This window comes from Lactuca serriola, chromosome 1, assembly GCF_051521515.1.
Source record: "Lactuca serriola cultivar US96UC23 chromosome 1, Lser_US96UC23_V15, whole genome shotgun sequence".
Classification (NCBI taxonomy): Eukaryota; Viridiplantae; Streptophyta; class Magnoliopsida; order Asterales; family Asteraceae; genus Lactuca; species Lactuca serriola.
In genome coordinates, this window is record NC_136408.1 from 179,589,470 (window position 1) to 179,602,303 (window position 12,834).

The 12,834-nt window shown below is 31.4% G+C and overlaps 1 long non-coding RNA gene across 4 annotated transcripts; it reads left to right on the forward strand.

Moving 5' to 3' along the window:
- Positions 1 to 8,091: 8,091 nt before the first annotated feature.
- On the forward strand, positions 8,092 to 10,606 carry LOC145101722 (uncharacterized). Of its 4 annotated transcripts, none has more exons than XR_013705784.1 (3): positions 8,092 to 8,883; positions 8,991 to 9,455; positions 9,587 to 10,606. It is a non-coding gene; the product is annotated as an uncharacterized LOC145101722 (long non-coding RNA). The 4 variants fall into 4 exon arrangements; XR_013705786.1 differs by having other exon boundaries at positions 8,991 to 9,263; XR_013705785.1 differs by having other exon boundaries at positions 8,991 to 9,029; positions 9,134 to 10,606.
- The last annotated feature ends 2,228 nt before the right edge of the window (positions 10,607 to 12,834 follow it).

Here is a 12,834-nt window from a genome sequence, read left to right on the forward strand (position 1 = left end):
TAGCTGAGCCTTACCCTTTTTACAAATCATATGAAGTTCCTGAAAAACATTTATATTAAACTGGGTAAGCACAAAGCTTAGTGAGTTCCCCAAAATACCATATACCACAATACATAAACTATGCATACACGTAATGACCTTCAGCATAACGTTGGTCCACCCTTGTCCTTTAGAACGAAGCCAGTTCGCCCCGTTTTACATGTAGCATATAGTTGGTCTGCACTTGGCCTTTAGCAAAATGCTAGTCTGCGCGAGTGTATTGGCCTTCAGCATGAAGCTGGTTAGCCCATATATATATATATATATATATATATATATATATATATATATATATATATATATATATATATATATATATATATATATTACTGGGAAACTATTTCCTAACATACAAATGATATATACACTGGAGCACATAATATAGTGGGAAAACTCACCTGGAAATTTTACATAAACGATTGACAGCTATCTGGGTGATTCGGTTGGCGATCCAATTGACTGGTAACGCGTTTAACAAGTATTTACCTATAATACTATAACTTGTTACTCCCTATGGAAATCTGGTATTGAGAACCAGATTTTACACTAATCCCAATGAATACGAAGAATTCTATCAAATAAGGATCAGTCAGGCCAGACAGTTGGGAGGCAAGACCATTTCAACTTATAGCTTTTATGAAATCAAACAACCAAGCCAATGTGACCATTCTAGACGCCTATCCCGTAAGTAGATCATTCAGTATTATGAATTGGAATTAATGACTAATCTATCGTTTATAGGTTGCTAATAACAATTATAATTATGATTATAAGCTATCCGAAAACCTTAGCAAGTGTAGCTGCACTTACAAAGGTTACTATCGAAAAACCTGAAAAGTCGCAAACAGGACCCTGATATTGAGTACTTTTATCTGCCCAGGCATTCTGCCTCAGAGCCTTGCCAGAATGAGATTCCTTAGAACCCCAAAAGAACCCAAAAAATTCAGTTTCAAGAACCAGAGAGAGATAAGGGTTTTGGTGCAGCGATAATGAATGAGAAACTGCTTATTTATATCCAAAATTCGAACGTGCATCGCGCATTTGGTCGGTCGTGATGATGTGTCAGTTTTTGAGTTGTGACGTGTATGATAAATCTTTTGGAGTCTCAGTTTGTGTCGTGCTTATTATCTGTGCGAGCGGCTGCACACGAAAAAAGCTTATTTTCTTCAGAAATTCATATCTTTTCCGTACGAGCTCCGTTTTTTGACGTTATTTATATCCCTGCGAAGCTTTCAGCGAAATCTACAACTTTTATTTAGACTCTGTCAGCTAATTTTCTCTTTATTTTTTAACGATTTATTTTTAACAGGCTTAGACCGTTAAAGCCTATGTAAAAATCATAACTCTCTCATACGATATACGTTCTCGACTGTCTTTATATTTACAAACTCCTATTAATGAGATCCTAAACTCTTGTTTTGATTGTTTTTCTTAGTAATCGACTGATCTTGATTTCAGTTTCGGTATTGCACACTGCTACGTTGAAAATTAGAAAAATCATAAGTTCCTCATACGAAGTCAGATTTGGACATTCTCTATATGTCAACATAAATCTTATTGATGTTTCCTACATGAGTATGGCGATTACTTTGTATAAAAGGTAATATATCTCTACTTAGAATTTCATAAACAATGGTTTATATTAAATTATATTGGAACGTAGAAATGGGGTGTCACACTAGGAGACTTCGACATTAAATACACAATAAAAATTCTCCTAGAAATACATAGATATATCTAAATCATGTAAACTTCGTTATAGAAAACAATACTACTATCGCAATATATGATTCTAAGACTTCGCATCTGAATATCTTCGCAACATATGAACTCGAAAATAAAACCTAACTATCCAACTGGGGCTTATCAATCACCAAGTAGTATACATGATCAGGAATAGTATAGATGGGTAAACAAGGGTATCGAACACAAGGGAAAATGAGTATACCAATAATTATGATCTAAAATAAATAAATCAAAGAGGAAATTTGATATAATTACTTCATACATAAAAATCAACTAAATAACCATAATAATTAAAAGAATAATAATGATTAAAAGTACTTTTTCTTATATTTAGAATCGCCTAATGATTTTGATTTATCTATACGAAGTGCAATGCAAATTAGTAGTTATACAATGATTCCTAAAATAAATAATTCAAACTTATTATCCTTAATCATATGTTTCTATGTTATCTACCATCAAGGATAACTTTCCTCGATGCATTCTATTAATTCGTATTATTTAGGACTTAATTACCATGACCAGTCTCAGGTGTAGTGGTAACTTTCAAATTGACTACCCTAATAACTCAATCATGAATATGCAATCAGTATCTCTATATCTAACCAAGAGTTGTACCCTCTAGTAACTACTACACACCTCAACTATAGAGGACCAGTTTGTAAGTTATTAGCCATAATATGATGCAAGATATGTAAATCAAACCTAATCGTAGATTATGCACTAAGTTACATAGATATAAAAGTACCAACATTTATATGCATGGAACTTTAATTAAGCATTCTTAATAAATTGAATAACTACAAATATTCATTTCAAAAAAATCAAATCATGATCATCTCAAATCATCTAAATCTAAACAGCAGAAATGGGACTTAGCTCATAAACTAGAACTAAAATATATGAAAAAAGTAAATAAATCTAAGGTACAACAAACCTAAACTCATTTTGTGAGCCTCCTAGACGTGATTCTTGACCCTTCTTATTGCATGACTTCCTTACGGTATGATATTTCTTTAGGACGAAATTAAGGATCTACATATAGCCTTTCAAAACCGACTTCAATCGCGGTGCGAAATAAATAAACTGGAATTTATCTTTTAAATTTTCAAGATCTTCAAAATATTATTCATATTAAAATCCGATTGTCTTCGTTGGTTAATAAATAATACTCCATTTTTCCCTTTTCAACTTTTATTTCATCAATTTGTCATTTGCAACTACAAAATATAAATATATACAAATTAAGCATATTTGTTCCTATTTTACAAACAAAAACACATATAAATGTATATGGAATGTCCCTTAAAATATGTATAATTTAGGACACATCATCTACATTCCTCATTAATAATCTAACTTCCCCTTGAGGAATCAAAGGCTTCAAAGCTTTGTTAATCTTTTCTCACGTATGTTTGTCTAAATATTTCTTTTGCATCCAAGATGATTCTTTGGTGGGTATAAATTAGTTTTATTTGTTACATTTTATAGATTTCGTTTCCATCTTTTTGTTTTTGAAACCAAATTGTTTGAATAAACCCTAACAGAAAGGTGAGAAGTCACGTAGTGTACTATAGTCTAACTATATCATAGTCTTAATTACTATGAAAAAAGTGAAACGATGAGAAAGACGAAGAGAAGAATATGGATGATATGGATTGAATCATCCATTGCATGGTTTCCTTTTATGATGATTTTGTGTGTTTATATATTATATGAGTTTCAAATATAAATGAGTATAATAGTCAACTAAGAGTTTTTATACCTTATAAGTATTTGAAAGAGACTAGATTAAAGAGATTAACTAAAGAGTATTATATACCTTTTCAGACTTTCAAATATGAAAGAGTAAGAGTTTTATAAAAAAAAGTAAAAGAATTAAAAGCGCTTTAAAGAAAAATATGAAAAGATTTTATTTAAAACAGTTTAAGAATTGGGACATTATTTAATAACATAGATATAGGATTTCTGAATGACGTTTCAAATGAGTTAAGAGTACCGATTTCTTATACAAAAGAATTAAACGATTTCAAAGAGTTTCAAAAGATTTTAGGGATACATCATAGGTTAAGGAATGAGTTATTCCTTGACTACAAATATGATGGAATCCCGATATTACTCACTAGGTATTCCCGATGCCTAACCTAGGATTTTGACATGTATTTACATACAAGTAGAGACTGTGGTTTAGAGGATTCGGGTAATGTGAGCTAACTAAGCTTTGCTTACTCGTTGATGTTTAACTATTTCTAGTAAATTCAAGAGTAGTTGAAGGGAATGACCCAACATGATTGCATTGAGCTTGTACTAAAATAAATATGGGACATTTATTAATTTTTTTAATTTAAGACTTCTACTTTCATGTTAAGAATTTTATTTAATGATCACAACGGTTTTGTGAAAATACCTTGTGTGGTTTTGGTCCATAGGGTTGTCATTTTTTATGGTATTGTTCTATACCCAACCTTAAAATAACAAATATGCCCCTAAAATACCTTTTTAATTTCTTTTAATCAATTTATTCTCCTTTTTATTAAAAAAACTCACTCATCCCGCCTTTCTTTATCTCTCTCTCTCTCTCTCTCTCTCTATATATATATATATATATATATATATATATATATATATATATATGTATATATATATATCCTTTATGGATGGAATCCTCTCATTATCACCACTGGACCCCTAACTTCATCGGCACTGACTTCGTTGAAGTACCCTTTCTCTAATGGATCACCACCTCTAGAACTCTAACTTGACATGTGTCAATCCCCATTCATCCCCTTCAAAACCTTACGCGACCAAAGCTTCAAACCTGTATCACCAAACCCGTTTTAATAGTAGAGAAGCATTTCCATCACCACCACCTGTTCTAGATGGAAACACCATCACCACCGAGACAACCTTCCATCACCACCACTTGTTCTGGTTAGGATGGAAAGATATGGATATGATTAGGGTTTGTGTACGCCATCTCTAAAGAATTAGGGGTATCGACTATAGAGGATGATATAGGACAGATGAGATCTTGGCTTTCATATTTGACAGGACGAGGCACCTGGTAGGATTTTCTGGTAGATAATCGATGAACAGTGGTATCATAGTCGATGGTGAAGTTTCATCTGGTAAATAAAAGAGAGATGAGGGTGAGGGTGAAAGATATGGAGGTAGTTGGCGAGTGATGGTGGCAAGAAGAGATGAAGGTGTATGTATTCTTGAGAGTGTGTATGTATTTTTCAAAGGGTGTGTATGTTCTTAATAATGTGTGTTTGTGTGTAAGCGCGTGTTTTGAAAAGAGATAGATAGAAAAGGAGTTGAGTGGTGGCAGACGGAGAGAGAGAAAAAGAGAGAGAAAGAGAGAGAGAGAGAGAGAGATGAGGTGGATGGGCCTTTCTTGTATTTTAATTAATTAAAAACATTAACATAAATATATAAAAAACAAATATAAGGGGTATAATAGTTTTTTCATGTTGATAAGACCAACAAGGTCGTGCCAACAGGTGGGGTTGCTTGTGTGATAACCTAGGGCTTCCAAATTTTTAGGGTCTCATTTTTATATATCTTATTATGTTAGTATAGAAAAAAACATGACATATCGTCTATAGTGGCTAAGTGAAAAAAAAAGGAAAATTGAGCCAAAACAAAATCAGTAAAGAAGAATAAGGGATATGCACTTATTCTAGAATAATCATCACATTGGGCTTCTCACCATCTTCCATCGAATGACTCTATGAATCAATTATGAATATTTCAACGATAACAAACAAATTGATTCACAATAAATCAGTTCTGGTTTTTCCATGTAACCTTCTAATATCCAAATTTAGTTTTTGTTTTTTGTCTTCTGTTTTTTAATTTCAATCTTTCTCAATACATCGACTCTGATAATATGATTTCATGTGTCCTTCAAAAAAATGATCTTGTATTCATTTGATAATATGATTTCATGCGTCCTTCAAAAAAGTTGATATTGTATTCATTTTAATCTGATTTTAGGTAACCTCACCAATTCTGATTTTTGATCTCTGATTTGTGTTAATATAATTTGTGATTCGTGTAAATTGCAAAATTTTATTATTGTTGTTCACTTGTTTTCATGTTAGTTTTCTCATAAAAAGTTAATTTGTGTGTTTATTTTTTATAGTCTATAGATAATTGAAAACTTTAACATCAAAAAGTTTTTTTTAATTCTTGTAGTTGGAGCCTTGAAAAAGATTCAAAAATTGTTATTCGTGTTGCTGGAAAACGATTCAACATCTCAAGTTGACAATTTGGTGTTTTTATGTTTGTTTTAATTGTTTTTTCTCATTGTTTAATAAGTTTAAAATAATAACATGTTTCCAAGAAAATGTTTATCTGGTAGTTAGAAAAAAAACTAAACAACTAATAATATTACAAAAACGCTATATGTTGGGAATTTTAATACCCAAAATCATAAACGCGGAAGCATAAACTTTGGATCTTTAATCTCGAATCTAATTAAAAGAAAACTTAAACATTAAAGAACGATTACATACCTGATTTCATTATGATCTTCGGATATGAATAACCAAGGTTGGGTTTTCCAGTTGATCTCAAGAGCTTTCTCTAAATCCTAATCACATATATTTATAGATGGATATAAACCATAATGTGAGAGATGGAAGGGATATTGAGGATCTTCAGTAAAACCAAAAACTCAACCCACAAGGTAATTAAATAGTTTATAAATCAGTCCATCGACAATTATATTCTTACCATGATAATTGGATTTAATGATAACATTACATATATAAGATGTGGAACCATAAATATCTAATAATCTCCCACTGAACCAGGAATATATAAATGTATGTATAACTGTATAAGCGCTTTAATGAATGTTATTCAGCATTGGTACCCTTAAACCATCTCGTCCACTAATCATAATAGTATAGGATCAAATCGGTTTTCGTTAAAATTTACGTAACTAAACCTATCAATGGTCACATATACATATATAACTAATGACATATATTAAACATGATGTGTGGTTTTAAAATCGAAATAGATTTCCAATGAGTTCCTCTTTAGATTGAAGTGGATCAAACTTCAAATAAGTGCAACTAATAATGGAGTTAATCAATTCTTAATTTTGTACAGAAAAACATAATTGCTCTTAAACAAAACATAAAGCACAATAAAACTCCCACTAAAACCAAATATCACACCAATATGTGTAGTATGCTCATGAAAGACCTAGGGAGATAATCCATTTATGAGCGGATTCGCTTTCATGGAGTTTGTTCATATGTTATATATATATATATATATATATATATATATATATATATATATATATATATATATATATATATATACCATCTTATAAAGCATACATAATTAATGTCTTAACTACCAATTGTAAAGCCTAAGGTACAACAAATAAAGCCTATTATCTTAAAAACCAAGGAAACATGATCCTGACCATTAATTAAATGAATGGTATAGATATGTCCATGTTGGCAATCCGTGTGCTGAATGAATATTTGATCAAAAACATACTCCCCAAAACAAAACTCTTTCGAGTTAGTGGATTGAAAATTTGAATCTTGATCTTAAAATTTTCAAAATCTCACTCTCTCTCCACAAGAACTGCCATCAATCACATATTTCATCTCCCCCACCATGTACTGTCGCATTCTCCGCCACATACAACGACTTCATCACTCACCACTTGCTCCACCGGTGTCGCTTTCTTCGCTTCCACATATGTACGACTGATTAAATTTGGTCACTTATGGACGACAACTCACCATCTCCATCTTACTACCGCCTTCATCTGTCACTACCATCCACCGGAGTCGCCTTTTCTGATTCCACCACGACTCCCTCTATTTCTTCTTCTATATATGTAAGTAACTTAACCACCACGAACCATTTATTTGATGCTCTCTTTCTCTGCTGTAGAAACTAGAAAGATACATAGGAAAGACACAATTCGTCATCGCCACCGTTGTAGAATACAACATCTGGCGATTATATATCTTCCCCAGTCGATCTACACACGTAAGTTATACATCTATTTTTTTGTTGTTTTTCTCCCTTAATGAAGACATAGACAATTTAGGGTTTTTATGTTTTACTTATTTGGTTCATGTTCATTGAATGTCTTTCATGTTTCTACAGGGGATTTTGTCGTTTGTTAGATTCAAATCGGACATAGGATTGACGTTTCAAACATTCAAATCGAACAGCTTCACATTTCAAGCTTCCTTAATCCATAGACTCTGCATGAGAAAAAAGATAAAAAAAAAATAACAAAATGATTCTTTTCATTTGTGTAGAATCATAGAAAGAGGAAATAAAAGAAACTTGGCGACCAAACCTAAAGCCTGACCATCAGGGTTTGCTTTTGATTTTTGGATTTCTTTTTGCGTTTCTGCAGACAAAGCTGGGTGAAGACATATCTGGGGGAGACGGATTTGGGAGATGATCAATTATAGAATATGGGTCACAAAATGATCCTTTGAAAAATCTTTTGTATGCTCCTAAGACGGTAAGAATTTGCTTCTGGATTTATTTCATTTTTTTATCAAGGTTTTATTATTGATTGGTTATGCCCATTGTTTCTTATGTTTCATTGGAATTTGGAATTTGTTTATCTAGGTGAGTTCATTCATTTTGGTGGTCTCTTCTTAATTTTGTTATCCTTCGTTCTAATTTTGAATTGGTTTTTATATGTAATTGTTCTCTGTAGTTTTTACATTCCTCCAACTTACTAAATACTAACTTTGAACAACCATTCTTGCTATCAGACAGTCTTTGCTCATGGAGTCGTTGAGTAACAAATTTGAATGAATAGAACCTCAATCATATCTTCTGCAACCATAATGGATGAACCTGGTAAAATAAAGAAAAAGGTAAGTGGTTGGATTGAATAAAACTGAAAGTTGTTGATAAGAATTTTTCCTTTAATTGTGTTGATTTTAAAATTGATTTATTCCTTGTGGTGACTGTGATATGCTATGCTTGAACTAAATTTGTGGGAAAGATTCAAGTTGTTGCTCAGTTGTTGGAGCAACTGATTTGGAAAAGAATGTAACCTGGTGCTTTGACTTGAATAATTTATGTCAGGTTACTTTCATGCAACTCTAAAAATTGATTAAAATCTTTTTCACAACAGATCAATAGCAATATCTTGACATGTGCAATAATTTAAATTAAAAAATGTATGATTGCAGATAAATTGTAAAAAGGTGGCTGCAAAAAACCATTTTAAGGTAAGTTTAATAAATTCCTGTGCATACTTGAGAAATTTGAACGGAAACGGGTTTTTTGACTTTTAAATTTAAATTTATTAGTCGTTTCTTTGATTCATTTATAGAAAAAACGCCTTGACTTTGGCTCCAAATGAGTTGTTTAATCAAGTCAAGTCTGAGTTTTTGAAGCAAGTCAGGTCTGGTCGATCTATCAATACTTTTTTGGTACTATGGTTTGTTTCGAATCACAGCAAGGTAATAATTTAAATTAGTAAAGTTGTGGACAACATCTATAAGGTTTAATGATGTTAGCTTTTAGGGATTTTTTGATAAAAGTACCATCTTCAAATGAGCACCCTTACGGCACCAGGAAGGTCTAATGGTTAGATAAAAATATAAAGAAACAAAGCACAAAAGACACTTGGTAGCTCAACATCTGTTTTGGTGGTAGGGGTTTCATTTACTATTTTTTTTAGCATCCACGAATCCAATGACATCATGATATAAGGAGTCGAGTTTGTGGTTTTAACACTTGTATAGACTTGATATCTATCTTAGTTTAAATTGTTTGCTTGTAGGAGCTGAGTTTGTCAAAAAAAAATGTAAAATATCATCTTAAGCCCTATACAGGATGACTTATGGACTTTGGAAATGCGGCTGCTTGAGGTCTAATGTATACATCCCTGGAGTGATGGATCTTATGGAGATGCAAGGTTTATGGCTTTTGAATACTTGAATTCTTCACTTCATGGATTCTTCTTTTTGTGTGCGAGTTTCCTAATTGTTTGGTTTTGGAGGAAAATTCAGTATCTTATTTTGGTGTTTTAATGGGTTTGGGCAGGATGTTGGTGTGAGTTTTATTTCTTTTGTGTGTGGTGATTTTTAGATGTGGATACAGGTGGGGTATTTTTTACTGTCTGGTAGACTTATGTTGTTATTGTTTACTTAGTGGCTCGATTTGATGTTGTGGTGATATGCTGGAAGGATTACATTGTTGGAATGATTTATGGCCTTCAAGTTACAATTATTAACAATAAAAGACTATTAGGTGGGCTATACACTTTTATGTTTTTATGTTTTCTTATTAGGGCTAAATGCAAGAAATAGCAATGTATTTTCAACTATTTTACTTCTCATAGATGCTATGTGTTTACTATGCATACTTGAAAAATATTCATCCTTGTATTTATATGAAAATTCACTTTTCGTCTTCTGTTTTTTCCTCTAAATGGGTTAACTACTAATCTAGTTTCAAAACTACCCGATTACCATTTGAAGGATAAGTCGTTGGAGTGTTTAAGGTTAAATTTTGATTTGGGTATAATGAAAGTAGTAACTGTTGAGTTTGATTTTACTGGTTAAAAAGCAAAAGAATATCAAGATGAGAGAAAAGCATCACTTAGATCAAGTCATTGCCACTATTTGTCCCTTCAACACTGTTGATGCAGAAAATAGTAGTGCGTTTATCATCTTATGCATTGTTACAATTATAGCAAAAAATATCAATGTACTTTTTGTTTTCTGATATTTTACAGTGCAATGGTTTAGTTGCAGGAATATATTATTGTTTGCTCAAGAAATAAATTCATTTTTTTGTCCATGCGTTGTCAAATAGTATTGACATTCTTTTTCTTAAAAAAGTCAAAATGCCTATTTAAGCGGAGCAAATAGTTTATGAGATCTAGCATATGGTAATTGCTATTAGGCTTATGATTGACTTTTTGTGTGATCCGTATTACTTGTTTGTTAATTCAATTGCTAATGTATAGAACGAAAAATTTCATAAATTAGTTACATGGATCCAAATCCATAACTTTTATAGTAGATCAAAACTAAATGTTTAGTTAGTGATTAATGTAATAGATATGTATGGTTTTGGAAAATTAAATTTGAATTTTGTAATTTTTGTGAATACCAATTATATTTTCAACGTGTTTTATTAATAACTAGGTGTTAAAAAAATAATACTAGCATAAAATAGATATTAAGGAAATTTTTTTTGATCAATTCCATTAATATGGTATGATAATTATGGTGACCATTTCTCATTTGCTGCATGGAAAACTTTACATTACCAAGAGCAATATCATGTGACAATACAAGCCCAAGATGAACTATTAACACTAATCGTCTTATAAAAAGCAAATACTAATACTTAATCTAACACTAACGGAAATTGGTGTTGAAAGAAACTACATGCCGCAAAATGATCTATCAAAAGACTAAGATGAATTATCTGACACGAAAAGTAAATATCGTTGAATTAAACTATCTGCTCAAAGGAATAATCTCACACCATTGCATCGCACGGGTACGCTACTAGTATGTATATATATATATATATATATATATATATATATATATATATATATATATATATATATATTTCCATTTTGCAGTATTGTGTTAACAGAAGGAAACTTGATGTCAATATGCTTTGACTTAATAGAACTTTGTTGGAATATAACATTGTTGGGTTATTATCACAATCTTAGTGGTCTTTCAATACCAATAATGTGTAGCCTCATGAAAAATTTCGGCAACCATATTCCATGCTACAAATTATGTTGCCATTATGGAAGAAGTTACCGAAGTCTATTCTATGAAATGGCTCATCATGCTAAAATGTAAAAGTATCCTGATATGGATCAATAGCCATTTTAACATCTAATAAAATCATATTCTTAATAAAAGTGATCTCCAAAACATCAGAATTTCCTATAGATGAGCATATATCCTTTTGATATATATATATATATATATATATATATATATATATATATATATATATATATATATATCTCAAAATCCATTTGGTTGCTTTCTTATGATTCGAACTTTAATTTCGTACATACATACCCAAAACAAGAAAGACAAATTCACTCCCACTTAATTTGTGATACATAAAATCATCTACTATATTTACCTCAAAAACAAAGAGATAATAGATTGATGAAAAATGTGGTACCATGCATAAGATATCCAAAGTTAAGGTTGTTGAGTTTGTGTATTCAGAATAGGCGATTGAATAACATTGTCGATCATTAAGTAATAATCTGCATATTATAAAAAAATAGGAATCAAGATTGATTCCTCCTTAAGGACAATGTTTTAACCTTGTTTATCCCTCAAACTCAACATCCTCAAAGAATGTTGCTCTATCCAAAATGCAAGGTCAATATCCATGCAATTGAGAACTAGCATAATGCCTTAATTTCATTCCTTAAAGTTAATCTCATTGAGTACATGAATCATAAATGTGATCGATGTTAGCAGATATAATACCATAATTCAATTTATTGTTTTGAGAACATAATGTTAGGGATAAATCCTTAATGATCGATTCGATTTTGAATACGTAAAGTAATAACACAAAGATGAATCAAAGATGTCGTATGATTAATAATCACGCCTCAGAAGAACTTTATGAAGAATTGCTACTGTAGAGACGTGATTAGGGTCACAAAGTAAAGATCAGAGTTTACAAAAATACGATGCATGCATGCATCTTAAATACTCGAAACCTAGAAATAAATACAAGTGGACAGACCCAACTTGTTATTAAAAAAGACTAAACTAAAATCCCAATGACACAACATCTAATACGCAACAATCTCCCACTTTGCGTCAATTGAGGCCCGAACTCAGTAGCCTTGAATTTTCTTCTAAACCTCATAAACTTTGGGAATAATGCCAAAAATCGCATGTTTAACTTGCATGTACCACAAAATCATATTAGTGAAGCATTTGACGTCATCCTTATTCTTGCCCTTGAATCTCTTCACCATATCCAATATATGCTCAAGCAATTTAGTAGTGAACAGAT